The sequence below is a fragment of the Ixodes scapularis genome, unplaced genomic scaffold (assembly GCF_016920785.2).
Source record: "Ixodes scapularis isolate PalLabHiFi unplaced genomic scaffold, ASM1692078v2 PGA_scaffold11__112_contigs__length_91849675, whole genome shotgun sequence".
Classification (NCBI taxonomy): domain Eukaryota; kingdom Metazoa; phylum Arthropoda; class Arachnida; order Ixodida; family Ixodidae; genus Ixodes; species Ixodes scapularis.
Window position 1 is genome coordinate 49,337,181 of NW_024609837.1, and position 27,554 is coordinate 49,364,734.

At 41.2% G+C, this 27,554-nt stretch overlaps 1 protein-coding gene across 6 annotated transcripts in view; it reads left to right on the forward strand.

The window, feature by feature from the left end:
• The first annotated feature begins 425 nt into the window (after positions 1-425).
• Positions 426-27,554, forward strand: part of LOC8043417 (alpha-2-macroglobulin-like protein 1) — a 175,308-nt gene continuing 148,179 nt past the window's right edge. For 4 of the 6 annotated variants that reach the window (XM_040502886.2, XM_029978569.4, XM_040502887.2 and 1 more), the window contains exon 1: positions 426-584. The gene's annotated coding sequence lies outside the window, so the exon portion shown is untranslated. The remainder of the gene's footprint in view (positions 585-27,554) is intronic. The other 2 variants (XM_040502890.2, XM_029978563.4) reach the window with 1 other exon arrangement.

Consider the following 27,554-nt stretch of genomic DNA (forward strand, 5'->3'; position numbering starts at 1 on the left):
ATCGCACTTACAAAAAACATAAACAGATACACTCGAAGAACGCTAAAAAAAACAAAAAACAACAACAAAGAACGCATAACAAAAATCGACTTAAAACTACATGCCGAGTTCAAACAAGGGTCCCCAAACGAAATAACCCGTAAACTTGGTCGGACTTTCCTTTTACCTTCCTATTTATTTGATTCTTTGTTTTATTATCGAGCCAGCCAGTACCTCGAGCCCCCCACGTTCCCGTCGCTCTTGTTTTTCTTTCCCAACACCACGCCTAGGACACTTCCAACAGCGGTCCCTGACGTGTTCCTCCGAACGAAACCTCCCATCCAACGCGCAAACGTGACGTCACGGGTCGATCGGCGCGACGCGATTGGCTGGCACTGCGTCATGTGACGAGACGTCCGGCTCTCTCGCATCCGGCTCGGCTTGTTATTACAGTCGGTCGGTGTGAGGCCGCCGGATCAGTCGAGCTCGGAGACTTGGTGCCCTTCTGTGTGTGTCTGGCTGCTCCCTGGAAGAAGGAAAGGAAGAGTGCTTGGTTTTTTTGTCGTCGTCCCCGGCGCTTCACGCCCCAGCTTCGCCGCCACGCCGTGAGTGACTTTTTTCTTTACTTGCTCCAGGGTGGTCTGTTTTGTCGCTAGATTCGTGCAAGGGACGATATCTACACGTTGCGGAGAAAACGCACGTGGTGGATCGGAGCGGTTTGGAATGTCACGTGTCGGCGTGCTTTTGTGGAAGCTTGTGTGATTTGTATGGTACTAAAAGCAGCCCTAGTCTGAAGCACTGTTGAATATTTCTGGACGATCTTGAGTACGAGCCTTGTGCGGACTTTGCTTCCAGAAGATTATAGAGTTATTCCTAAGCGTGTAGCAATGGGCAGACTACAAATACTATAAAAAGAGAATAAACTTATTGAGAAAAAGGAAGTTCCTCACACACTGAATTGCTATTGAGTGAAAGTCAAGCTAGTTAAGGGTTTTTACATCATTCTATTGGGTAGGATTCACCAGCGATTTCAACGATTTTAGTAGAATCATGTATAGAAGGTAACTCGAAGTAAGGATTCAAGAGTGGAAGTGGTTGTAACATATCAGTAAACACCTCGCTAAATCCGTTAGTCAATAATTAGTTGTCATTTGTGTAATGTGTTCTGCATTCCTGCCTATTATCCTTAAATCAAATTAGCCACTTTATATATCACTGAGTTTTTTTACGCACTGTAACTCATCGTCAAAAAATTTATAACCTCTACAAAATTGTAAAGTGTGCAATCTATTTGAAAATTTACATTGTATGCTAATTTTCTCATTCGTATTTTCTGAGTCCTTAGTGATCACTTAGCAACGAGAATATGATTGTGCGGTTGTGCGTAGACTACAATTTTCTGAACCTCCAACAGATACGCACTTGACACGGCTAAAATATGATACCGAGAATGTACTCCGAATATTATAGTGCCTTATCCAGGCTAGGGTTGTCACAAAGTTCTGGAAAATGAAGGCATTTAATTATATGAATGTAATTATTCCGCCATCCAAATGTCAGTTCCAGTTCTTGTCTATTTTGTATTAAGTTCGACACGTCGACCATGGCACTAGTACCATTTTGTCGATGGACTGTTCAGGTTACGAACATTTCTCACATAAGGGTATGCGTCCTGCTAAATGAATAAAGAACTGTATCTACTTTGTCTTGATAGAGGTAAATATCTCAAGTGGTTTTATATTTGTTTTAGAGATGGTGTAAGTTTAAGAAAGACTGGACTTAAATGATACAAGGACCGGCAAACTGCATGCCACTTATATCGGAGAGATTATTTGTGCCTTGAATGTTCAAGATTTATTCAAAAACGAAAAATATATCTTTTTTTTATTTTGCGTACGTGACAGCAATAAAAAGGGTAATTTTGTTTTGATTGAGTAAGGTGGCAGAGGCAACCGACGCCAGTAGCCCCTGCAACGTAACCTGACGAAGAGCGGTTCCCGCTCAAAACGTCGTAATAAACATCGAATTAGTAACTCCGACAGCACGTATTGTTTACTTATATATATATATATATATATATATATATATATATATATATATATATATATATATATATATATATATATTAAAAAGGGGTTGAGTGGTGGCAATACGTTTTCATACAGCTCCTCGTTTATTTTTGAACTGAAACTGTGAAGCACTATGACTCTTTGTGCAAATGCTATAGCGCTATAGACACAACGACGTCACCTGTTCTCTTAGCGGGATACTGAGCGCGTTCACAAAGGTCATGATATGCTCCAGGGCCAAAATGTATCTTGTATTAAAACGATATTGATGCCAAGTATTTAAATCATTGGCAGATGCTTCTTACACACTTTGATACATACTATAAGCGTGTCGTTCGCAATACACATTACTGATATATTCATAATGTACCAAGGTGTCCAACTGCCGTGTCTGTGATTGGATAGAAGCACCGAAGGACAGGGTCTGTATTGTTAATGGAGTTAGAAAAAAAAGAGAGAAGTGAAGGATGTAAGGACAGCCCGGAACGCTCCGTGTTGTCGCTACCTCCTTCACTCTATCCCTGTTCTTCGGCGCTTCTATACAGTGATGAACCAACTAGCCCAACTGAACATTTTGCCTGTGATCTTTGTTCTCAAGTAGAAACATGAGCCACAAAGGTTGCGGTTCTAGTAGAAGGATAAACGCGTGTGCAATATCAAAGGGAGGACCTGTACGGAGCGGGAAAGATTTTGGATGTTCATACGTGAAGTGAGGTGACCTAGACATGACAATGAACACCCACGCATTACAATAATTATGTAATTCCTCAAAATTTAAATTCGAAAACTGCATGAACAATCGGGTGGAATTTGACTTAAGAGTATTGAAGGGATTGGCTGGTACAGTGTGAACTGCAACGGTGTATTAGCACTCTTTATTTAGCGGCACTTCACGAATCTACGGTTAGTTGCAAATCAACATTTACAATGTGCAATCCACGCGTGTTTCCGGAAGCGATCTGGTGTACCGTAAACACTTGTCGCAGTTTGTCTTTCTCGGAAGCGATAATAATACTTGAAACGGATCCCCGTTTCAAGTATTATTATCGCTTCCAATATTCTATATTTCTATAAGATTATATAAACTTTTCTTTCAGTATCACTTCTATCTTTTTTTTTCTAGCTTAATTGACAATACAGACGCTAACACTATAAATTAAACCCAAATGTGTTTGCCCCGTAATGTGTTTCGGCCGGGGGAAACCAGCAATGCAAAATCGGTGCGTAAGATTTGGATTATAGTTTCATTCTAGGTAACTTTCTTAAAAGTAAAGCCGAAGCTTTGACAAAAGGAAGTCGAGTTACTTTGCACGGAACAAACTAACAGTGCATCGCAGAAATATACAACTTTGCTTTGCATGACTCCATAGAAGGATGTCTATGGTTCAGATCTGATCGTTCGAATACTCTAATGATAGTGGCGCTCCTATTCTATATTTTCATTGAGTACACGGTGACCACCAAATCCCTCGAATCCATAAAGACAAACACCGGTTTCCGGAAAAGACAGATTCTATTTGATCACATCCATTTATGATGCACATATGAAAAATAAGTTAAAATATCAGTCAAATGAGGGACCTTCGTTTACTGGCCTCTCCACGATAGACGGATACACACAGGAAGAAGTAGTCCTATATTATTTTCTGGCAGTACATAGATAAAACTCCACTGTACAGCATCGTGGCCTGTGCTGCGCTGCACCGCATAAAAAAACATAGGAAAGATATCCTCTTTAGTCACGCCAAAATATGTGAATTTTTTTGTCCTCCTGGGTGTAGTCTTCTGAAACTATGGACATCATTTTTTATTTTATAACACTAGAAACGTTTTATGCTAACTTTAGTACATAAAGAATATTTTATTGCACAGTTTAAGAACGAAAGCATATATCCAAGAAAACGCGTTTCCCCCAAATTGTCCATTTCCTACAAGCTAATAAAAGCACCTATGGAGATCACCAAAGGAAGATGCTTGTACATTATCAGCTCAATTAAATGCCATGTAGAAACCATAACTCATTCGCGAACTCCTCTTTTGATGTTTTTTCTCAGAAAGTAGAGCGTTTCATTTGTAATAAAAGTGGTTCTTGATACGCAAGCTTCCTTGTAACTGTATTGCCTTGGAAAGCGCGTGAAAGGCAGTCAGAGACGCACGACACCAGCGTTTTGGTGACCTAGTGAATTCGGTCATGTGCTATCGCCTTTCTCCTCTTTTCAAGACTAGACCACGCTACACTACACGCTTTCAGAGATATCTCGTGTCAGACGAGCTCCTTGAGATTTCAGCAGGGAATGACACCATTGATTATGACGCTCGCACGCAGAGGGACATACTGATGTAGTCTCTGAGATGTGATATTTTGGCATCATGATATCTCCTGGCATCTCGTTTCAGAGCCGGCTGGCGTAATGGCAGTACTGACCCACATACGTGTCCTTCAAACGGTCAGGGCCGCGTTGGCAAAGAACGGCTTACGGCCAGAAAGGCAGTTGTTATCTTGTATGATGACAGCAAAAATCTGAAATGCTTGAACACCAGCCTAAACTTCAACATGCGAGGGTCAACTCTCTTTTTTGCGCTGGTTAGAGCAAACCAGGTGGTTTGCGCTTAACCTTTCATACAGCAGAAGTCGGAGCATATCCAACAGACTTATTCCATACGTCGTCTTCTCCGTGCCCTTGCTTATTGAGGGCGTTTTTTATTGCAGATTTGAAAATTATAACCTAATTCTGGATATTCGTTGTTCAAATGAAGGTCTATTGATGTCCAGCCATAAATACTGTTGTGTAAAATATTTTGTATATAGTAAGAAACGCATCACATTGTTTCCAAAATAGTTTAAACGAAACGAACAACTTACTTTTCACCAGTGTTGAATTAAGTACAGTTATAAAGTACTTCAACTAAAGTACAAAGTTAATGAGAAATAATGTACTTCAAGTAAAGTAGTAAGTACACTAGGTGCAATGTACTTGAAGTAAATTACTATAAATACAATGTACTTTCAAAGTAAATTACAAGTATTTTAAAATAATCTTTAATGATGCCCTTTCATTCCGCTAAACAGTGATTTTGTTAACTAATATGAATCGCCCAGGGATAATCAGGAGGACATGACCTATTTTCAAAAACAACGGCGAATACTATATGATAAAGCCAAGTGGCCACAGAGTAGTTAATTTCTGGAATGTAGCCAAATTCAGAAGTCCGTCTTCTGAATTTGGCGCCGCTTGCACTGGATTGTTGCACCGATGGGGGTTAAATGCACTAGGAGTGAACATGGCCTCAGTCCCGTAGCTTCCTCTCATAGTGGAGTGTCCTCTCCTTATTGAAACAAACAGTAAGTGCCCAAGCGACCTGGTGATAATTAATCATAATGTGACACGTGACACTGTCGTCCGAAAAAAGAACTTTCAAGGCAAAGGTAAAGACAAAAAGTAATGTCCCAAATCATTGTGACGTTATTCTCTGCTGTCTTTTTCTTCAACCTGAAATTTTAATTTTTCCGCACCACAGTCTCAGGTGCTCCATTATGATTAATTTCGCTCTCCTGATATTCTAAGCCTCCTCGCCTGCTGTGACCGAGCGAGATGCAGCGGGAGTTCAAAAAGCTATAGGGGAAAGCCACCCCCAAAACAAACGTAGAGATGCGTCGTCTGCTCACGTTTCTGGTGAGAGTAAATATCCCTTCCAGTATTTCTTCGGAGTTGGGAAAACATCATTTCGTCATACATATTTAACAAAACCAAATTTGTGAATGTACTTTAAAGACGGGAATCGTCCTCTCCTCGAAAAGTCCCAGAAATAATTGCATGCATACGACACCTTAAGAACTTGCCATATTTATCTGGACAGCGGCAAGTGGCGGTATATTTATTTAATAAATTTAACCTCAGTTCCCAGAGAGAGTTATTGTAGGAAGTTAGAAGTACATATATACAAATGTTCACCAACGTTCACACAACTATACGCAGGAATGCTTAGCGAATTAAATACAAATACACAGCCTCTTAAGCACGTATATATAAAACAACTGCACAATGAAATTAAACAATTAATGACATTTCCTTAGCAATCAATAAAATAAAAGTAATTTGAAACGATTTAAATTTATATTGCAGGGTACCTAAGTCCAATCTTAGACAGTACGTGAAAAAAACAAATATTTTAAGGAATCAGTTAGTGAAGTCTGCACTTTCGCAAACATAATTTGTGCTTTGTGAAAAAAAATATGTGGCGGATAAAAATAAATAATTTTGTTCATTGTTTTGTTCGAGCATGATGAATTAAATTTAACCAAATGCATTTTCTGCAAAAATTAGTTTCCTGGATTCCTACGATATTTTTTATAATATTCCATTCTTGAGACTGGCGCTAGACGAATGCGATCACTTCTGAGAATAATTGTTTCGGCGGAGTTTTCGGGGCCACGTCGTTTGCTTTTATTCATCGATTTTTTTTTTTGTTGTTCAAGTGCTCTACAATAAATTAAACGCACAAATATTTTTATCGTGCAACATTTTTTTTAACATTCGGTAGAAAAACAAGTACATTGAAAGTATCACTCTAATATGTAAATGATACCCTGAATCACCTTCAATATCCAGTTGCCTAGAAACCACGTCGGTATATATCAAAAGAATGATATGATTTGTGAAGTTAGTCGTGCACCCTCATCAATCAAATACACAAAAAAGGTCTTGTTTGAACCAACTATTATATCGATTTTGTTTAGCTATAGCGAACATCGAGTGAAATACTAAAGTAATATTCGGACTGCTAAAATTGCATCTTCTTGCATCTATTTATTATCGCAAACAAGTGTGGATATTCTTGATTAATCGCACCTGTCTAAGAAAACGTAGGAGGTCTGTCGGCGTTAAGCAACCTTCTGTTGAAAATGAAAGGCAGTCACGCTGCCTGGCGTGCTGCAGGTTTCTGTTCGATATATACCGTATTTGGAAAAAAATAATGATACTCCATACCGAAAAATCCAGAATAAATTTTAGCTATCTCGATCATGGAGCAGGAAATCTATCTAATTTCTATATCCAGATTTTACGTTTAAAAAAAAATTTTTTTTTCTGCAATCTTGATTGCAATTTTCTAGGAACAGGAAATCTATCTGGATTCTATCCAAATTTCACGTTTCTAAAAAATTATTCCTTTTCCGCTATCTCGATTGCAAATTTTCAGAAACAGATATAACAGATAGTGAAAAATTATACTCGGTTTTTAGGTAAAATGTGAATCTGAAAAAAAATGCTTTAGTATCTTCTTGTTTTGTTTAACACGTGGTGTTTTTGTTATCAAAATCAAAACAAGGCTAACGTAAACGGAAAACTCTGTTCACAAATTTTAATCAGGGCCCTTCATTCATCATGTAGCTATGACATAGTCGAGAACATTTAAAATATAGCTGGTAGCCAATCACCACTCTTCCCCGGCTGTCGACCTTATTAGGCTAGAATGTGTATACATTTTCAGCAGGGATGGGAGAAATAACAATTAGAGACATTTACTTCTGCCAACATATTGAACACTACAAAGTGAGACGGTATGAAGTGGATTTTTTGGCTTTCCCTTGCACTAAAAAAGATGTCACTGGGCGTGGCTTTTGGATTTCAAAACACTAATCGCATGGCTCTAACAATAAAGAACATCTTCCTCTCTCAACAAAACATTGAAATTTTTCATGCTGACGCATCTTTTTCTATCCTTGAAAGTTTAATACACAATGTCTGCAGTGCTAAAATAAACATTGCAGAAGTGTACTGAATGATTGTTTCTGTGTGAAAGTACACGAGTCGTTTTGTTAGCATTTATTTGAACAGTAGGGTATTTATTATGCGTGACTGTGCGTTAAAATTATCTCCATCAAATTCAGTATGAAATCAAATTTTGCAAACTATTTGGACAATATACATATGAGGAGTCTAGATTCTTTTATATCTCTGGATGCGGTTCGACGTTTGGCATTTTCGAAAAAAAAACAACCTAAGTATTGTTTAGTAAAGCAAAGGGCGTCATCATCAGCTTGGGCTCGAATCTGTGCCCCTGAAATATTCCTGATAAAAAAGCTGAAACACTTGTTTAAAAAAATGAGATAGAGGTGGATCCTAATGTAGTTTCATACCGTGAATTTGCATATCAATTTTGGTCTGCCCGACGATGAACCTAACCACGACGAAACACGCGAAAACTCCAACCAGTCGTTACATAAGAAGATCTGTCGGCCGCCAAGCGCGTGTCGCTCGAGGGCCACGTATGCAATCGCAAGCTTGCCAGGTATATTCACTCGCACTAGAATCAGTCTTGACGTCTTTTTCTGCGCTCCTTAAAAATATCGGGTGTGCGTGCATTGCTTTGATATGCGCTGAAGATGCGCGAGGGCGGAGATTTCAAAAACTCCTTTTGTGACATCATGCTCCGGGTAGCAGGGCCATCAACTGTACCTTAAAAATGATATTATGCAGTCTGCACGCACCAGACTAAAAAGAAAAAAAAAATCTCGATATTCGATAGGGTGGAGGTTGAATGAAGGCGATCCGAGTTTGTTTCCTAAAAAAAAGCCCATTCAGGTTGCTTTTAACAACAACTGAATTTGAAATCAGAAAAAAAAAATATTTCATAATCTAGGTTGCCTATAGGAAGATACAAAACGTCCTATAATGAATTCATGGATACTTTGCATGGACAAAATACTATCCCCAATTATCACGATCCAAAGAAAGTTGCTTCCACAGTGAATACGCTTCGCTTAACCGAATTTCTGTTTGAAAAGGATCACTCTTCCTAACGAACGCCTCGGGGTGAAACCTGTCTCCACAAGGTGTCATTTGCGCCATTCGGGTTTTGAAATCGAGATGCTTTGAGTCTCCGTTTCGGTCGCATGGTTCGGGCAGGTTTCCAAATTGCGGAGCAGCGGAACCAAGCTCGACAAGGTCCTTTTTAATAGCACTTGTGTTTGCATTGTTCTACTCACCAAGGCTACTTTCAATTAATCCTTCAGCGAAACTTGATTAAAAGTTCATGGCCAACACTGCAACATATTCCGTATAAGCTTTAATGACAGACCACACACACGTTGGGCATTCAAGATGAGAGGTCTTGTAATATATTTCTCTGGTATGTAAGCAAGTTTCGGTATAAGAAACCTTTTAAATGATTTGGGATTTTATTAGTAATAAGTGCGACATGGAGCAACATGTTGTCAAGCTTAATAGACGATCGTGCTGCCACCAGATCACAGCAATATTTCGCACACTAAAATCTCGGAGCACATCTTCGGACAGCTGGGTGTAATCCTGGAATGCGCCTGATTGGTGGCAGGATATTTTGCTGCGTGTTTGCAGCATGAAGTCTGGTTTCAATTATACATTTTAAAATAAACTGGCTAAGGATTCCGTTATCTAAATCTTGAAAACAGACGCCAACTGAGGCAGTGAAAGTGCCTCAGTTGACGGCCAGTGCAAAGACGACAATGGCGTTCATGCTCTGGTACTGTAGAGGCGTCATCTTCATCTTTAGCGTCCCGAAGCGAATGAAGGTGAAGGCTGACTCTTTCATAGATGATATAAGAAAAACTTCCTTCCCTCACGCAAGAAAAAATAAAAAAAACCGGAAACGCAGCAGTCCTGATTGCTCATCACGTCCACCATCACTTATCGTGTTACATATTTTCGTTCATCTATGTCATTCAAACACTATTGAACTCGTTTCTCACGCTCCTTAGACACCCTGAGTTTTTGCCCACGAAGTTTTGGGTGTTCCTGACAATGAAGAACGATTTGCGCGGTCGAGGGTTTTCAACACGTTTTGCCTCTGCGTCAGCAATATCACAGAGATCTAGAGAGATTTTCAAATGATATTTTTGAGCAGCCATGCAGTCGGGGCGACGACGTTCGCAAATTTTATGGAACTGCAGGAGGACTATCGGTAGGAGTTAGGAAGTTTCCGTGTTCGGTAATGTGTGCTCTTTTTAGAAAAAAAAAATAGGATGCCTTAAAACGCTATGGCTCCTCGTACCGCCTAAATGTTAATGGTTTTACCGATGTGTTATACCATCGATGATAATGGCGTTTCCATTGAAATTGTCGCCCCGCAGCGGCAGCGCCGATAACCCCCGAGTGAAGGTCGTTTGCCTTCTGTCGTCTGCTTGCGCCGCTTGGTTCTTGAACGCAGCATAGGTTTGCCCGCTTGTTCATTCAGACCAATTAAATAATATCGGTTCATAGGTGATGCAACAAAACAAGAGATGAGCAAGGACGTAAAAAGATCGCAGTGTTGTGTGTAGTTTTCCTCATCCGTGAGTTGAAAAGAAACACCATCGTGCAAAACGCGTTCACGCGCGGAACTTATAGTGACAACCACAGACTGGAGTAGATTTGTAAAATCAAACTTGTCGCGAGATTCACCTCGGTAAAATAAGAAATAATCATAAAAAAGCCTTAGAAACGATCTGTTGCTATTATTTTTTAATAAAAATATCAGAACCCATTGTATATACGAAAGTATCCAATTTGAATGTAATAAAAGGCGTTATGTAATCTGATTACAATGCTTGTTGATGAACGCAAACACCAAAAGTGACGGCTTTCATATATTGATTTACACGAGGAACTAATTTCTTGTGAGCCACCTACGACTCAAAATTTTTCGATCTGGGTAACAATTCCGGAAAAGCGTCAATATTACGCAAACATATTGATGCTTTGTTGAGCAGAATTTTCAATTCGCACAAGCACACATCCATAAAAATTCCGTGAATGTTCGTGACCAATAATGTTTAAATAATACAAGCTGTACTTTAGAACGCAGTCCTGCAAAAACGGCATTATTTCACACCTTCCCTGCCATTGTTTCCTTAAATGTAGTCTATTCGTATTGTGTCGTCACGCTCTTGAGATTTCCGATCATACCTTATAGAATGACGCTTTCACTCGCTAACTAAAAAATAACGTTCAACGCCCTGGTGAACCACAAAAATAAAACATCATGCCAATTTTTTGGGGGTATTAGGGTATCAGAGTAATTTGTACAAAATAATCACATGTACATGACCCCTGCATTTTACAAACCTATTGAGGTCACTAATTGTTTTTACGAACGTGAAGCCGAGGACATAGTTCGAAGCGCCTCAAATAAAGGAAATGCGAACACTTTACTTCACTTAGATTACAATACGGAGGGTGATACTCAGTTGATTTTGCAATAGCTTGTAACCAATTGAGGAGGCTTTCAGATTTCAAATAATGTCCACCTCGCGACGTTCAGTGTTCCCAAAATTAATCAGAAGTATAGCTTAGGCCAGATACGCGAATCGAGCTGGCAAAATACATTTTTCACTATAGGTTATGCTTACACTGTGTCGCTCTTACGCATGACTAGATAATTTTTGCCGTCCAAAAAATCAATTTGATTTCGTATTTTATTCTGATACTATGCTGCAACGCAAGAAATAAAGGTGTTTTGAGTTCTGAACGATGAAAACTCCCTCCTTTATTCTTCCATTTGGCCTCTCAATAAAAACAACAAAAATGCCCTTTCTACAGTAAAACGGATTAGCAATGTATGCGCAGCAGCTTAAGCTTAAACTTATAACATACACACAGAGCGCCAAAACGGGGAAGTTCACAGTATTCCAGTCCGCAAACGACTAAAAGACAGCGGTCAATACGCCGGAAACCACGACAGACGCAGCCACTTCGACGAGCTTGCTGGTATTGGTGCCGAATGGCGAGGATTTAGAAAGTACGAAGGCTTGGCGGGCGTGACTTAGCCTCAAAGATCCCAGGAAATGTTGTCTCAATCCTGACAAGATCACAGTGGTCACAGTTGTTGTTAATACACTTTGTGAACCCAGACAAACACGCCGCGTTTCAGGGCTTATCGAAGGGTACCGAGGCCAGTCAGACCGTGCGGGATGGGCACTATACGACACGAGCGCCGTTACGCGGAAGTGAATGGCAGCGCATCACCTTTGTTCTCAAAGCTTGTCCGCATATCCGATTCAGTAACGTTGGCTGAAACGACTACTGTTAAAACGAAGTAGGTAAAAGTCTCAAATCATTAAGCTACATTTTCTTACAAAGCCACCAATCGAGGTGGTACTTCATTAACACCTTATGTGTGGTTTTGTTTACTGTGATCGGAAAGAGCAAGGGCTAATTTTCGTAATTCGACTGTTAATCTACCTGCTCTAACTGCAGGCGAAAAATATCTGGGCGTATTCCGACACACCGTTTTACCTATTTGCGAAGCTAGGACTAATTGCATTTACTCGCATTTTCTTATTCACGGTTAAAGAAATAAACTTTGAAATTCTAATGAGCAATGTACTTAGAACATTCAATTTCGCCAGCTGCGAAGAGTGAACGTACTCATTATTATGATATGTGTTCCATCACAGAATCAAAAAAAAAAAATAGCACGGCAAAAAATATGGTATTTGTACTCTAATTTTTGTATATTTAGGCAGCAATACCTAAGTAACGAAAACACAAGCATCATTTTCCGAAAGGCTCTTGGCTTACCTCGAACCTGCAGACGCGGCGCATACAAACTTAGGATTATAGTCCTCGGATGGCGTTAATCTTCCACCAACCAGAATTCGTTTTCGCGAGGCGTACGAAAACTGGCATTTGGCGAACGACGACTAAACCAAAGCCTCGTACCTTCACAATGTTGATGGGCCGAATCCCCAAGTAAAATATCGGCGAGCGCTCTAATAAAACTACAACAAAGCGTGAGGATGGCATTAGGTGTATCTACATGCGCCGACGTCAGTGTGAGTGCCCGGTAAATGGAAAAATTCGGAAACAGTAGAAGGGATATACGGCTAATGGTGCCTGCGCAAATCCCTTTTTAGGCCGCACGGAACAGTTCTTTATAAGTATTTGCTCACCTCTACTTATCATTGCGTAATGCGAGTAAAAATGCTTGGGTCCCCGGTTTTTCTTCCTTTCGTTTATTGTGTTATTATCACACCTTATAAGAAATTCGTGGCATGAGGATGCCAAATTTATCAAAATATTTTGCTCATGATAAATAGTGACAGATTAAAAGTATACCAATACTGTACTTTACGAAACACGTCGCCAAATATGCTTCACTATTTTCTTAATTGACCAGTATCATAATAAATATATGCTCTAATTGCACTCCATCGTTGCCAGACTGGGTCGATGCGGGGACCGCGAATCTAAAAAAATATAGACTAAATACAAATGTTGGAAGCATTCACCTGGTAATGAAACCGTACCAAACTAACATTTGAAGTCACATTTTTTGTTTGTAAAAGTGCAAAATTGGCAAACTCAGTTTTCTTCCTTTGCTTTTCACCAAAGCTGAAGGACTGCTGAAGCATCATGTTGATTAATATTAACGTAGACATTTGAAGCGTTATCGTAAATTGCAGGCAACGCTTTTCTCTCCGCTCACAACGTTATAACTTTATACGTTATAATTGAGATTCCTAAAATCGTAGCTCAAGCTTTAAAAATCGCATCCTTTATTTTAACTATCGCTATTCGCCTCCGCTCCAAACTGGGCAACAGAAATGCAGCTCAAAACATACACTAGCGGAATGAATTGCGGATACCCTAAGTGGAGCTAATTATATGGCACCAGTTGATGACAGGCTCGTTTGTACCGATATATTTCCGAAGAAATTCCTCCCGAGGATGTTGTGCGATCGCTTGATTGGGCGCACTCAAAAGCGCTCCTCGCTTACAGTGGTTTAAAAGATAGTTTAATCAATCATTAGCCGTAGGGAGTACCAGTTTTGTTGCCTGCAATTGAGACAAACCTGACAGCTCTCCCGAAGCAAATGCCACGAGAAATCTAATCGTCTTGCGAGCTGCGCTGCCGTCATTTTTTGGTGTGGTCAACCATCACAGCTCTATATGAAACCCAGTCAACAGATGCCACAACTAGACACTACGAAGTCTCGAAAAGGGGTGTCATTGGCCATTATGTTCATTGACAGGGTGTGAACGGCAGGGAGACTATTCTGTTGTCCCACCTTCAGCACGAGCTTCGCACCTTCAATAACACTTCGGCATATGGCAAGCTTCGAGCGCTCACGCCCAGCCAAAGCACGACGGAAGGTGATCACCAAGTGCTGCAGTACGAGCACCGGAAACAGACAGCTTGCCTTTCTCAACTTCTCAGCGACTATGCATATGGTAACGCCTTTGAGGGACGGAAATAAAATTATAGAAGGTTCATCATAAAATCAATAACAAGTAAGTTCTCTGAACGCTGAAATGGCACAGAAGCGAGGGTTCTCCGCCAAACAAAAGTGACTGTCTGTGCCTAGCACGTCGCTGTCAAGAGCATTCTCGGGTAGCTGGCACGCTTTCATCAAAAACTAATAAAGTCTGCTCCAATGAAAGTAGCTTCAGCTTCGCTCTTCCCTTCCTTCCGCTTTATTACCCCTGGGAATATGAAGCTGAAACTTCTTTTCGAACACTGAAATATGCAATTTTCCGCAAGGCTTGGAACAGCAAGTTTAGGCAAAAGGGGCAATCTTTCTTTTTTCCCCCTTTTTTTCTTAGCGTTTGTCAGTCTCAAGCCGCGCTAAATATAGACCATTTTTGTAGTCACTGCATTAGGGCGGAACAACCACATAATGTCACCCTTCAATTTCATAGTAACTCGTACGCGTAGAATGTGTTGCACCTTTATACGGCGCAGGATGAATATTTTACTTTCTTGGAAACTCCGCAAAAACAATTTCGTTTCGGTTAGAGTTTCACACTTAAATAGTGAAGAATGTGTTAAACCTTCCGGAAAAGAGCCGCTTAGAGCCGCTTCGCGCAACGCTTAACAATATTTATGTTGTTTTTTTTTGTTTTTGTTTTTTTAAGACACGAAATAAAATTTTTACCAATTTCCTGAGAGGACTGACTCTAAAGTTTTTTTTACTGTGGTTGGTAGCTTCGAATACGTCTGCTCTACTTTACGACCTGACGTGATACTAAAATTAATAAACTATGAAAACACAAATTTATAATAACGCTAACGCATTACTATATGTTTAAAAAAAAATCTTTTCAGGAATTACAAAAAGCTCCATCATTTTGGGAAGTCTTAACAAGTTTTACTTTGCGACAATTAAGTTTGTACGCAGTTTTGTATGCGAGTGAGTAAATATGTTGAGTGTTCTCATTCTCAAGGAGAGCTTCGGCGCTCAGATTGCTACCTAAAAAGTTTAGGAATAAGAGTAAAGACATAACTAAGCTATTTAACTTCGTTAACTTTTTTTCGAAGTTATCTAATTTAAATTTATACGTCATTTGCTAACGTTGTATTATGTTAACATGTAGACAGGTTATATAAAAATATTTATTTCATTCATGTAACGTGTGAATAGTGTTCATATATTATGTTTTCTATTGTTCTAGATTAAGTTTGAGATTACTTTCTAGAGAATAGTCAGGACGCTTTTCTGTTTCTACGGGCCGTTTCAATGCGTGTTCATGGTGAGCCATATTTCTTCAGGTACATAGTCTGGATATAGAGATATATTTCAATTACAATATGAAAAGAACAGCGGAGTTAACTTGACAGACCATATTAAATGTCTGTCCACACAAGGTATACTCATTTCTACATTTATGAAATTATATTCTGACCAAGTTTGCTTCGACTTCGTTTATACCGTGACTTCAAGCGTAATTAACGACGTTATAATTGCACTTATCGAACCCTGTGTTTTTGCGAGTCAAGATTCTTGTAATTGTTGTAACATATTTTGTCTGTACTTATCTTTTTTGCGCGTACCTACTTCCGTATGTGTCATTATAATAGAGGAAAGCGCAACAAAGGCACATTACCACAAAATTAATCTATTACAACCAAGCGCGTCAAGATAGGCAATATTTGTTTTGACGGTGACGGCTCGTTATACACGGAAGTTTGAATCCCACGCAATTTGTAAACAAAAAGAGAGTCGCACTACGTCACCACCATTCACCAACCGCATTTCTTAACGCTGCGACCCATGACACGGTGACAAGAAATATAGAATAAGTTTCACGATATAGGCAGAACACTATAGAAAAGGGTTTCAGCTAGATCGGTAAATGTATACATATAAGTTTTTTTCGCCAGTGACAAGAAAGAGCACCGAAATTAATTACTGAGTGGTGCCATAAAAAAAAAATCCTTCTTCACTGCCGTTAATTTAGACAATTTTCCAAAAACGGGCAACCGCTGCTGGATAACTTCGAAGCCCTCCCGGGTCAAACAGAACGTTCCAGTCAGGCGAGCATCGGCCCAAACTACGCCCAACCTACAGTATGCATCGTCAACTACGCACATTAGGGAGTCCCTCTCCCTGCCCTCCACGTTTGTTTATGTGTTTTTTTTATGCGATGCATTGGGTAGTTGTGATGATCCCGCGTACGCGCCTGTTGAAAGCGTGTGACAAGACAGTGGCGGCAGGATGCGGCGGCTTGCAGAAGCATTTCGGATAGACTACGGCCGGACTGGCATCGAAATCCTTCGAAGGGCGTCAACCTTTCTAACCCATATCAGCTTACCCGATCACAGCGCTAGACAAAACATTCGGTTCACGTTCGGCGCTAACTTTTTTTTACGCAAGACCCGTACATTGAGAACACTCTCCCGTCCATCATCCATGCGCTGGCGAAAAGCTCAGCGGTCATCCCAATTCCATTACGTCTAGTCATTCCGTCTGCGAGCAAATCGCAATCCCTTACTAGGAGGAGCGAGAAACTCGTCTCGCGCAGGTTTTATAAATTACTGGCACCGGTGAATGTCGTCCCGTAGGAATTTCCGGGACGTCAAACATATAAACGTTTCACAGAAGCATATTTAAGCGCAGATGAAAAACAAAACAAAACAAAACAAAAAAAACACACGGTCCGTTATATTATTCCTAAGACAACTTGAAGGGGAAATCCCAAGTGCCGATGCATTAAAGAGTGACACCCCTCTTAATGTGCTGAGTCATCCTTCTCAAAGTGCTGACGGTCAAGTAAACGTTTTGGTACCTTTCCTGTCGCCGACGTGTTTTCGCTCAAGGACTTTGAAGGTCGACTGAACAATGAGATATATAAGGCTTTCGCCTTATTAAATAATGCCTTCCAGCCGTCTGGGCACACTGTCTAGAAATAACTGAGATCTTTGTGCGATCCGTTTTTCTACGTGCTTGCCTTCGTTTGCGTGAATTCGTCCGACTGCAGCAGCGGCTGTGTTAACGTGAGAATCGGGTTTGTACGAATCCACATTCCACCCGACCGTTCAGTCCTTCCAATGTTTAGGGACACTGTTGCCAGCACGCAATGGGTGGCTACAATTATTCTAGAAACGAAGGGTGGGCTCCTTGTTTGATGTGCCTCTGTGTATTTAGGGGCATTCATTCGTTGCCGCATCTGTGTTTGTGAGCGCGCGTTTGCGGTGCGACGCCGCGAGCTGGAGTTCTGAAGGGATTTTGCAGGCTCGGAAATTTCGCGTACCAACGCTTCGCGTTGCGCGTGCGGGGGACAACGGGTACTTCGCCGGAGAGTCTCTACATTCCCGGTTCCGGATTGGGGGGAAAGAAGTGAACGCCGTGAAATGAGCTTTCTTAATTAAATCTGGGAATAGCTCGGAGGAGGCAAAACACACACGAAAAAAGGTTCTCGTCGCGTACTGACGGTAGGCTTCGGTGGAAATTATCACAGTCCCGATGAGAATGGAACAGCATCTTTTTCAGACGCCGTACCTCCAGCATGCGCTGGTGATTTTCCGTTCCCTTTCAGCTGCCTGTGCAAGCTAGAATCTTACGAGACGCCCGAAGTGTTACTGAAAATAGAAAGCTTTCGCTCGAGGAGGGACAACCGACTATATGAGTAGAACTGGAGGGAGAGGAGGTGATGAGAGCGTGCGGAACGTCGGAACACCGAACTCTGGTAGGCAGGATTAGAGGGTAGACGGAAAGCTACCCGCCTTTGTAAACGCCGTACGCCGGCGTTGAGCGTTCCAACGCCTTCGAAGATAGGGTAGAAACATAGCCTCCTATACACGGACAAAGCCCTGCAGATCACCACGAGAAGCGGCCGCCGAACTGGAAAAGGTGGAGCGCCAGACAACGGATGAGAGAAGAGCCGCGTGACGGGCGCCCCGCTGCGGCGAGACGCCAAAACACACTCCTCCCGATTGAAGAAGTGTGTTTCGGGTCCTCGCCGCTGCAAAAGGTGTGCACTGACGTCCAGGTTCCCCGAGAAATGACTCTTTGATGCTCTGTGCTACCATATCCTCGCGCTTCAAATCTGCTGCCGGGCACTCTATGGCTCCGTCGTCAAACGGCCAGGCTTTGTCAGTATAGATGAGGCTATATTAGAGACAAATACAGTTAGCGCTGCGTCCACCAACTAACCATTCCGACCAGAGCTTGATGTTCGAACATCTTCAAACGATCTCGTCTCTTGCTCTCCTTCAATTTCTGTTCGTGTAGTTTTTTATCTGTCTTTTTGTATCGTTTGCAGAGGTGTTAAAGGCGCTGAAAGACGCACTTTGATCGAATAGTAGGTGCAACAAGTATTGTGCAAGGCAAAAGAAAAATATGCACGTAGCTTGTGCGTTATGTCAGATAGCTGCAGCTCGTAGAAATACTCAGAAAACAAAAATAACTGAAAAGTAACTCCTCGGTGGTTTGTGGTGTGAAACATTAAGATATTCGAATAATATGAGAAGCGCCAAAAAACAAAAATTTCCGAATGTCAGTATAAACTATCGTGCCAAAAATTGTTCAATATGTCCTGTAGAAATTTGTTTAGTGCCTACAGTACCCTTCAAGGGCGCACATAAATATAATCCTATGTATAACATCGGCAGGGACAACTGGCTCTAGAGCTAACATTAACTTTCACGTATTCCTTTTGAGACATCACACAGTCATTTTAGGCACAGAAAACTTACCTTAAGCTCAAAAACAGGTATATTTAAGCATGGCTGCGCGTGTTCTCTCGAAGGATCAATACAGACTCCGTTTCATAGTCCCAAATGTCCCGTCCTCGAGTCGTCACCAAACTGGAACAGGTGTACATCAGGACTGCAATAATACTTAAAAAAACAAGCGAGCTGGTGATGATTCATGGTAATAAAACCCGAGATTCAGGAACACAGAAGGGGACCCACGAAATTCTATAGTCTTAACGGTCCTAGAACAAACACCTACCATGCGTACATTATCCAAACCGCCGAATCGCGCTTAAAAAAGTAGGCATTGACGTCAACACGTATAAAAAATAAATACAAAAGGAACGAAATCTCAATGCCGTCACTCAATTGGTATTGGTGTACATTTTTACTATCCATCCCAAGTCTCAGCCGGAGGAAACACCTAGGAAGCGTACGACATCTAAAACCCGAGTTGATTTTGCTTCCCAAATCCAAATAGAAAAAAACCCAAAAACATAGCAAACTTCCATGCGATAACACAATACACACGGTGTAGCATGTCGCGTCGCGGTGAATCGTCTACACAGCTCAGAAACGCCGTTCCGGAAGAGCACTTTGGTCGGCGTCGTTTGTGTCGGCTCACCAAACTCGAGTGCAAACCCAGGGCCCCCTGGGGAAAAGGGGGGGGGGGGGGGGGCGGAAGGAAGGCATGGAAAAGTTGCGACCAATCACAAGAGAAAAAGAAAAGGGCGCGTACCGATTGCCTGTTTGGAAAACCTCTTGGCGAATTTGCGACTGTGCTGCCGCCTACGAAAACGATCGAAGTTCGTCTCCCGGCGCTCGCGTTGACTTGCCGCCACCGAGCGCTCCCCTTTTCGAGTCGCAGCCGCGGAAAGAGACTTTTGACTAAGATGGATGCAAGCCCCTCAGCCGCTCCTATGCTCCCTTTCAACTTGCGATGGACCGCAGAGAACGCTACGAGCCATTGAAGCCAATACAGTGCAGAATGAGCAGCACGTGACCCTCGGTAGCGGCGCAGAGACGCGGGTAACAAATAGCCAAATGACACATTCGCAGCGCTGTGTTGGCTGGGATGGTATGTGGCGTCCGTTGCGTTCCACCGTAAAGTAAATCGGAGTATTTATGTCTTTCTTCCTGCTTTTTAGTGTTGTTTCGCTGCTCTTCGAGTCTGGTTTTATGTACCCTTTGAGCGTGCAGAGTAGCGTAGCAGATGAAGGCAACGTTAACCTCTTCGCAAATGATGATTCTAAGCTCGTGCTGAACTTACCCTCTAGGCTGTGCGCTGGTGATGGCACGGAAGTTTTATTGATGCGAAAGCCTTATATGGTCTCGTCGTTCAGTCGACCTTCAAAGTCCCTGAGCTAAAACACGTCGCTGACACAAAAAGTACAAAAACACGTCGGCGACGTGAAAGGTACCAAAACAGACGGTACCAGTGAAACGGCACCAAACGTGCGTCGTCAGAAACCGCGCCGTCTTCGGAGGTTCGCCATCACGTTTACATCCACCCTTGTTCTTTCGCCTTCAAGTCGTCTGAGAGGTAACATAAGAGACCCTGGGATTTTTTTAAGGCTATATTTTATATTAGTCAACGTGGTCAAGACATTGGAAAGAATGTCAAAAAAGTGGGTTAACTATCTTGTGTGCACTGTGTGCATCCAGAAAATCACGCAGCAGCTGAAAAAGAAGCACAAACCTAAGACTAATACGAACATACATTTTCTAAAAAAAATTACTGCTAACTTTAGCTTGGCCAGACTTAACACGTAGTATGTAGTGCGTCAGTTTTGAGACAGGCAAAGCAGATGGAACACTTTGGAAATTGAGTTACTTTTAACCTAAAATAGCCTGTAATGGAACATGTCTTTGCTCAACAGTGCTTAATAAATAAATGCCTATTAACCTGCCAGCTCGGCATTTATATTGTCTTGTACTTGTGCGGTTCTGATCTCTAATATAAAATTCTGTCAAAGCGGCATCAACCCCGCTCCATAATTGCGGAGGCTTATTAGGATGTCAACATCGGCTTTCTGTTCCTTGAGTTAGCGGCTGCTACGGGTGGTTTGCAAGAGTCCGTTCTCAACTTAAGATAAGATTTCTTAAAACCTTGTTGTGTTTATTAGAAAGTTATTTTTGATAACCCAGATACAATTTATAGCATGAGAGCTTAAAAATTGGCGGCGATCTTTTCCATCAAAGTTCTATAATGCATGACATCCATTATAGGGAATTGGGTAGGGAATTCGTCTATCGCTTGACGTATATGTTCCTGATAAATTTATTGGGGAAACTGAATGAATAAAGAGGTGACGTCGATTTCCTCCGCTATATTTAGCCGGTAACTGAACTGCTGTACAGGTCAGATGAACTCAATTTCTCGCTAAAATTTGCGGGGAAACTGAATTGAAGTTTTGCATACAAGATGTAGATTTTTCCGCTACATTTTTCGGGAGAAGTTAGTTGACGTTTAGGTCACATGTCGTAAATTTTCCCAAAGTTTAGAGATCACGTGCCGTCAAGGGATGCCATGTAATGCCAGTTTTTTTCATTAAATTTAGAAAAAAATCGTCGGACAAACGGACAGACCAACGGTCGGGAAAAAAAACTTCTGAGATTGTGGGTAGCGTTAAAAAGCCTTTCCTTTTTTAAAACATTTCCATTAAGCGGACATTAACGGTGTCCTTTCGTTACCAATATCGTTCGCTCACAAGAAATTTAATTTGAATACGATTAGATCCATGCAATCAAAGACACCTTTCCAAACTGCTGTCCCCAAACAGGCTGTTGATAGAATCCTATTTTTGTACGCGTTTCTTGCTTTAATCAAATTCTGATTTCATAAAAGTGTACGGCGAGCTTTCAGGAATGCATTTATTTACGTCCTAAACGTACAAAGTGCAACTACCTCTTTTATTCCGTAGTAATAATATCTTAGGACATCTCCAGTGTGATGATACATTCCACTTTGTAAACACCTAGTGTGACTATGGCCGCTTATCTTCTATTCCGAAAGAGCGCGAATGTTTTAATGTATAGAAGCTGTCGCTCGTCCCCGCTATCTCGACACGTGAAAAGAGCCTTTCACCTTTAGCGTGAATGCGACAGCCATAGAGCTCCCTGAAGTCGCAAAGGCAGAGGTGACGTACTGATAACAACGTTTCCTAGCATTTCAACGGGTTGGATGTTTTCTGGGACATTTTAATTTTTTTCCCTAAATCCCCCTCCCTGTAATATAAATAAGCCGCTCGGAACAAATAATGACGCGAGCTGCAGGCAAACTGGTGAACTAACTCTATAATAAAACAGCCGAGTCTGCGAAAGAATAAAAAACACAAAGCAGTGTTTTGAGACGGTGTGCGTTTGTCCGTTTTTCATGTGTTCTCTGTTTTGTGTTTTTCATTTTAGAGGTACTCGGAATAGTTCGAAATTAAGCATTGTTCCTCTCGTCAGGGCTGGTATGGTCGTATTAAAAGTGTATTTTTATTCCCGATATAATGTGTTGTAGAGTGATGCTCGCAAAACCTTTGTTGGTGAGCGATTTGAGAAGGTTTGTGCCACCATAACTTATCTAGCAAACTAAAAACCAAGCAACACTAACTGCAATTAAAGCTTCGATTGCCGAGTCTCGATTCCTCAGAATGCTACCTGTGACCTGTATGCGGTTGTTAACTTTTTTTTTTTTTTGCTCTGTGTTTTTATTTTATTGAAGCAAAACTCCCGCCAACGCGTATTTATTCTTCAAAATCGTTACACGGGTGTGAAGACGGTGGGAAGAAACCTGCGCATAAAAAGGGAAATAGAGTTTGATGTAAATGTCGTTATCTCAAAATCCTCTCGTTTAGAGCTTCCACAATTTGATAGCTGGGGGGGGGAAGGGGGGGGGAGGGGTGCCAAAGTAAATATTAACGTATAAAAATGCTATTTCATTACAAAAAAAAAGGCGAGGCTGGCAAAAAAAAATAGAAATAGAAAGAAACGAGAACGTTGTAACTTTTATAGAGGGACTGGCAACAGCCTCGAGAAGAGACGTTCTATTTTCTTCACCACCGTCGCTATCATCGTCAGGAGAAGGCTGTATTTATAGAGGTTACCCCTCGCGTAATATATTTAAGAGTTTCGCGCAATGTGCGTGCCAGGCCGATTAAAACGGTTTGCAAAACCCCCAAAAGAAAAGGAAATTGGAAGCTTACGTGTGCTCCCGTGGTATCTCACGAGACATTCTTTTTTTTCTAGTTTCAATTTCCGACTGCGTACACAAACTTCGGCGGGGACGCAGACGCTAATAGAAATCTGAAGTCACTGAGGAGTGTGGCGCTTGTTTTCGGAGAGATTTCTGTTTCTTCTTTGTTTTGTTTCCGGGCGATGGAAGCATTTTTCTCATTTATACAAGTTGTGTTCTTTTTCCAGAAAACGAACAATTATGGCCCCACTATTACAAAACCCTTCGTTGGCTCGACGCACTAGAAAACAGATGCCCATGTAATAAACGTGAAGAAACTTTTTTTTTTTTTCAGTGAAGGTCATTAAAGGGCCTGATATGCTCGACATTTGAGACGAAAAAACTTGGAACCTTCCAAAAGAATTAAGGTTCGGTATCGAGCGCGTAAACCTTCCTATCATCAATTCTACGGTTCGGACATTTTATCTAAAAAAAAAAAAAAAAGAGTTTCAATACAGAAAGAGTAAAACCATCATGCAAAAGGTTCTGAACTTACGTTGTTGCATTAAGTTTTAACGTGTGTATGCGCTCTGTCAGCTCGACTGCAATTTGGGCGCAGAATTCGATGGTCTCTTTCAGAGAGGAAAGAGAAGAAAAACAAAATTTGAAAGATAAAAATTTGCAGATCACTCTCAGGCATCGCTGTGCATGATGGAACTGTAAGGAGTTTTAGATCAGCTCCCACTAAGCTCCCTCTCTTCTAGTTTATAGCCTCCCGAACTGAAAGCGTATTCTTTTCTTAACATTCGTTCTCTTTTAATTTTTCTGGAGGAAACTTTAAGCAGTTTAGTGTTCTTGCTGTTTGCGTGTCGTTAATTTTTTTTAGAAGACTTAATGAAAGGAAGGATGGTATACGCATATATGTAGATGTAGCTTGTGAAATCGACGTGTTTCACGAAAACATTTACATTGGTAAATCACAGTAGAATCGAGCTGAATATGCAAATAATTTAGAAGGTTCATAGAAGAACCAAAGCTAAACTAAGGAAGTGTGTTTTGCTTGTATTAGAAACGACACCGATTTAGAGTGCATGCCGGATTGATGTGTCCGAGCCAAAAAGCCCGCCTACAGAACCCAGGTTGCGGCTTCGAACCCCAACTGAAGTGTTCTCAGTATCACGGAGACAGATTGCGTTTAAGACACCGTACGACCGAAATTCTACTTCTCGGAAGATCTTCGAGGTGGTTCACACCAACTAAAAGTTCTTCGCTGGTGCGTGCTACGTGCCCTTCGTTATTTCCCCACGGGGATTCCTTAAATTTTATTTATCGAGATCCTACAAATAACAGTGCGTCTGCTTATCCACACTGATAATGGGAATCTCTAGGACCTCTGGACGCCTCCAAGGTCACTCCCATTGATGTTCGTAGGGTTGTGTAAAAAACTGGACATGAAGATATGCCAGTGCATATATTTTTAGCAGAGCACTGGAATTGTCATTCACAGCAATCTAAGGTTGGAGACGAGCGAACACATAAACAAAAATATTTTTTTCTCTTCCAGAAAACAAAATGTTTTGTGCAACAGCGATCACGGCGCTTATGTTGTGATTATGATAATTGTAGGATCTCGGGCTTCATTTTTGTTAATATTTTTTTCCTCGTCAGTAAAAGACCTCCCTTCTATGATTGATGTAAAATGTCGTCTTCATTAAAGGGGATACCCGAGCATGTAGTTATCGTGCAGAAACTTTCATATATGAAGAGGTATATTCTTGCCATCCCTGCAAACGTACTGCAACTTACCTTGTCGCGTTAGTTCAAAACAAAGGTTTTATACATATACTCGACAACAGTTGTTTTCGTAACTTAGTTGCACCCAAAAGGCACGCCATTATGTGCCCGCAATAATCTAGGGCCATCTTCGTCCCATCTCTCTTAGTACAATATCAACAAAACATTTTTTCAGATCGAAATACGATGTTCGTCCTTTAGCTTGAAAGCATAACTGTTTTGAGTTTTTGATTCTTTAAAATTCAGTGCAAGAATATATTTAAATAGAACTAGTCATCCTGCGTTCCCAAGTTAAGAAGTGTCTAGCATTTAGTGGGCCTTGGTGATCAACGCAACGACGGTATTGCAAACACTATATTTCTGCGAATATACAAACGAACGTTTGACGTTTTTTGAGTTACAGAATGACACTTCAGTTTAATGAGACACGATTTATTCATTTTGTTTTGCTTCACAAGGCTCAAAGTATTTTTTTCAAGCTAAGGAGGTGTTTCTTCTTGGCTCCTTTGCATACAAGCAGTATACCGTATAAAACCCTTCATCGCGACCAAATTTATTTTTTCTAAAAAAGTCAATAATTAGAACGAAAATCTTTAGTCACGTGGCCCCCACGTGTTATTTTCCATTACGAAAGACTACTGAAAATATAAAAGCTTGGTGGTGTTAGCGATTCATAATAGCAGTAACCGCGCAAAAACGACAAGGGCAAAAGAGAGCACTGAATTAGAACTCATATTTACATATTCTACTTCTTGGTTGTGTCTTCCCCCAAAGGAGTAAAAGAAATGTATGAGTTGTAAGTCAACGCTTGGTCTCCCCTTTTGTGTGCCTTCTCCGTTTTTCGCTTCTCTATTTTGCGCGGCTGTTGCTAATATTCCTTCGTGAAACAAGAGAAGCAGAGTTGTATGTTGTTGATGTACTATTGTATCAGTTGGATTCTCCGAATGAAACCCCAATCCTGTCACAGAGATGCGTAAATATCTAAATATAAAACCAAAAGCCCCTGCCGCCAATAATGACCTGCAACACCATGGAACACGACAACTAATGTCACAATTACGTAAGGAATGTTACAATTACATAAGATATATTACTTGAGACGGTAGATGAGGTTGAACTGCTTCCCTACGAACACCTTCTATGTTACAGAGCCTTTTGAGGAAATGCAATATCTATAAGGTGCTCTTGATTATGATAAGTCTTGAACTCCCCTTGTTGGAACTATTACTTGAGATTGATATTAAAAACAAAAGAAGAATACTGGTTATTTGGTGCTTTTTCAAATATTCTAATAAGGTGTAATTTAGTATTAAGGCTTCGATTAAAGGTCCCCTTAAAGAGACTCGCATTTGAACGTGGAACGAACTACGGGAGAAGCTCTTACGGAAGTTACGTATCCATTTGCCAGAAACAAACACTGCCATCGATCTCGTTTGCTCAGGTAATTCGGATGAACTACCTCGTTAGCACCTGAGACCATCCGTCGGGCTTAAGTAGGGCATTATAACCTAGTACCGGTGCTCGTACACGTTTTGGCGCATAACCCTTAACTTATTAGCTCTCACCAGAGGTGCTCATTTGATGTTTCAATGAATCCATACTTCGAGGCTCCTTACGCTGTTTCACAATAGGCCAGAGCTCAACTGACGCAACCATAAGTAGTGAAGAAACGCAGGGCGTTCCTCGTTGTGTTCACCCTTCATGGTTTACGATTCGTTCTTCGGCGTTTTTTACCGCTTAGTGCCGGACCTTTATCAGCCGCGGGCCGATCATGCAGTGCTCGGGATCAGCCACGTTCTTTGTTTGCTTGGCTGTCAGTCACTATGTCTGATGAGCCAATCACCCAGAACCAAACGCTCAAGATCGTGGCTCTCCTCCTGTTTTATTACTGCGTCATCATTGACAAAACAATTTAAGAGCTGGAGCAGAGTTGTCAGTTGGAGAAGTTGGTTTATATTTTAAAAAGGTATAAAAGCGCTTAAAACAACAAATCGCAGAAAGGCGAAGTAGAAAACATGTGGCGACTTGTGTTTTCCTCTTTTGTCTCGGTCCTTGTTGTTGTCGGCACATTTATACTTTTAAAGCATGAAAGACTTCTTAACGATATCCCCCCGGTAAAATTTGGTCTGTCATTCCTTCCTTCCTTCCGTGCATTTTGGTTAAATTTAGCGGGGAAAGTGGCGTCACGTGATGTCAGGTGACGTCACGCGACCAATATACATTTTGGGGAAAGTGACGGTACGTTACCTGTACATCAACTCAGTTTCCCCGCTGAAGTTAGCGCGAAAATTTACGTCTTGTGGCCAAAAAATCAATTCAGTTTCCCGCTAAATTCAGCAGCAAATTGACTTCACTTGAGCTGACGTCAGGTAACCTAGTCACAAATCAGTTTTCACCGCCACATTTAGCGGGAAAATGGGTCCCATGACACACCAATTCTCTCATCAATACCCTGCGAGGCATTTCACGCAATTTAGGACCTTGAACGTCGACGTCGCTGTCAATCATTTTAACCATGAGCCATCAAGTGCCGTGATCTTGTAATTGTTTTCTGTTAGTTTGTGGTTGAGTCTTTTATACCCACTAAGAGCTTAAACAAAAAAACAAAACAAAAA